Source organism: Alexandromys fortis, unplaced genomic scaffold, assembly GCF_014885135.2.
Source record: "Alexandromys fortis isolate MF-2015 unplaced genomic scaffold, M_Fortis_MF-2015_v1.1 scaffold_52, whole genome shotgun sequence".
Lineage (NCBI taxonomy): Eukaryota > Metazoa > Chordata > Mammalia > Rodentia > Cricetidae > Alexandromys > Alexandromys fortis.
The window spans coordinates 5,067,533-5,070,601 of record NW_026067929.1 but is presented as its reverse complement, the minus strand read 5'-3'; the positions used below and the strand labels follow the sequence as shown (position 1 = coordinate 5,070,601).

Below are 3,069 nucleotides of genomic sequence, written 5' to 3'. Positions count from 1 at the left end.
AGGAAGAGGCTGCCAAGTTGGCCTGGACCCCTTCAGTCATGGTTTCTGTTCTTGGTCCCTGTGTAGTGAGTTAGGAGACCCTGTTTTAAAACAAACAAGCAACTAAAAAAAAAAAAAAAAAAAAAAAAAAAAAAAAAAAAAAAAAAAAAAAAAAAAAAAAAAAAAAAAAAAAAAAAAAAAAAAAACCAACCAGAACAGACGTGTTCTCCAAATGCTGGGCACTTTCCCTGCCCTGCTTGATCTGGGGCAGGGGTTTGCTTCTTTTAGCTTGGCGTTGCCATGAGCCCCCGCAGCTCCTCGGCAACATCCTTGTCTAGACAATCTGTTTGAGCTGGGGTAGCAAGCAGAGGTTCCTGGCCTTGACTGGGTGTACTCATATCCTGTGGATGCCAGAACAAAATATCACAAGCTGGTGTCTTGGGAACAGCCAACTTATGTTCTCTGGGCAGTGGACACTAGAACTCCAAATATCAATGACACTGAACCCTGCAGAATGACAATGGGAAGACCCCATCCCTGGCCTCCTCCCACAAGGCTGACCTCAGTGTCACACCTCTGTGCTCCCTGTGGACACACCAGCCAGGTCATCGCCATCCCTGCCTTTGCTATATAGGCCTTTTCTCTTTATTCGTTGGTGTCTTCACCTGAATATCTTCAAGACATGTCTTAAGGTCACTAGTCATATTGTGTTAGAGGCCACCCTATTCCAGTACAATATCATTTTAACCAAAGACCCTATTCCAAATGAGGACCTTCTCAGTTACAAGATGCCAGGAAATTGGGGGATGGCATACAAGCAGTAACTGTCGCATCCCAGGTCCAGACAAGAAATCTACCAGCATTCCTCTCCCTGTATCGGGGCAACATAAAGCCAAACAGCACCTCTCTTTCTGGCAACAAGAAGTGAAGGGGTAGTGAAAATTAAGTCACATAAAGGCGAAGACCAATGAGGTCCTTCACAGCATCTTCTAGGGGGTGCTACCTGGGGCTTCCTCCCCTGGGGGATCTCCTGTCCTTGCCTAACCAGAAGACAACTTCCTTCTAGAAATGTTTATCTTTATCATTTTCATTTATTTCTTTGATAAGGGGTCTCATCATGTGATGTGGGAGTGTCATATATCAATCTGTTGATTTCATTGGTTAAGTTATAATAAACCAGCTGCTTGGCCTCATGGCTTGGAACATAGATGGGAGGAGTAAACAGAATAGAATTCTGGGCGGAAGAGGAAGTGAGGTCAGACTCTGCTCTGCTCCCGGAGAGACTCTGCTCTCCGGATCACAGACGCCATGCTCAGCTCTCCCGGGTAGACGCCAATAGCTCTGCTCTCTGAGGCACATGCGATGAAGATGGATGTAGGCTAGAATCTTCCCGGTAAGCGCACCTTGGGGTGCTTACACACATTATTAGAAATGGGCTAGTCCAGATGCGAGAATTAGCCTGTAAGGGCTAGAGTTCATGGGCCAAGCAGTTCTTAAATGAACACAGTTTGTGTGTTGTTATTTCGGGCATGAGCTAGCCAAGCGGCCGGGGTGTTGGGGATGCAACCCCGCCGCTTCTTATTTCAACAATCATGTAATCCCAGTTGTTCTTGGCTCATGATGCTCCTGCCTCAGCCTCTTGAGCGCTAGGATTGCACACCTGTACCACCAGATACTTGGAGCCAGAAGTAGCCATCAGGATGGATACCTTTCTCATGATCTAGCACATAAGATCGCCATCTTCACAGACACCGAGGATTCCAGCATCGTGTTGAGCTGAAGCAAGTCGTCAAGGCTGTCCTCAAGTGGTTGCTGATGAGTGGTGGCCGTCCAAGGATGGCCAGCTCCTTGATGATGGAAAAACTCTGGGGAGTGTGACCAGCCAGCCAGTCACAGTCCCCAGCCACAGTGTACTGGGTTCTGAGCAGATGACACCTTCGGAGCCCTACACTATGAGCCCTTCTCCAACCCTCCAGAGCTTCCAGATGTGATGAAGCCACAGGATTCTGGAGGCTGTGCCAATGAGCAAGCTGTGCAGGGAGGCCCCAGGCCCACCCTCTTGAGGCCCAGTCCCTAGGCTTAAGCTGACTGATTACATCACTATAAGATGCCACAGTGCACTACCTAGAAATTTTCTCAAGCTCGCGAGGAGGCATCACTCTGCCACTCTCGGCACTAATGAATCCATTATCCAAATACACACTTTTTTAAAACCTAAAACTGGATTAATCCCACTGTCACCCATCACACGTTGAGATCAGAACAGTGTTACTTTTTCACTTGTTCGCATTGGTTTGTCCACTCCAACCTCTGCCTCTCCCTTTACCCTGCATCCGTGTGTGTGTGTGTGTGAGTGTGTGTGTGTGTGTGTGGCGTGCACGCACGCACGCACGCATGCAAACATCCCCTTTCTAGAAAGGCAGCAGGCATACTGCATCAGGTCCACCCCACTCTAGCACAATCTCATGCCATTTACCTACAGATCAAACTGTTGCCCCCTGACCGAGTGAGGACTTACTTCAGCAGGGAGTGGTGGGCACAAGTCACCCACAGCAGGATCTAGTCTCCGCCCACTGCTTGCTCACGGATGCCACGTGAGATGGTGACATAAGGAGGTGCAGGTTTGGACGTGCGAGGCTCTGATGTGTTCTCAGCCTTCCTACACACACCCTACAGATTCATTCACTTGGCTACAGCGCAGCCTTTGGGAGGCTTCGGGTGGGAACGGCACTAATTAAAATGTGTTTCAGGCTGAGGGGAGGCTCACTCCTGTGCATATCCAAATCTCTGACCTCGGGACGGTCTCTGCACATCGCCTACAAGAAAGGCAAACCTGTAACTGTCCTCAGGATGGCTTAATCATAGCTGTTATTTTCCTTTCTGACGAGAGCATTAGACAGATGGCCCTGGGGGGGGGTTTCCTCATGAACACGGGATTAGTGGAATCATCATAGCTTCGCATCCATTACTGTCTCTTTCAATAGCTCCTAAGTGACGAGTTCTCTAACAGTCCAGGGCAGCGCCCTAAATTCATGCAGCAAAGGCAAGGTTATAAAGTTTGGTTTTTTTTTTTTTTTTTTTTTTTTTTGG

The 3,069-nt window shown here is 48.3% G+C and overlaps 1 pseudogene; it reads left to right on the top strand.

Annotated features, from left to right (window-relative positions):
* The first annotated feature begins 1,679 nt into the window (after positions 1-1,679).
* Positions 1,680-2,056, top strand: LOC126503232 (elongin-B-like; annotated as a pseudogene).
* Positions 2,057-3,069: the final 1,013 nt, after the last annotated feature.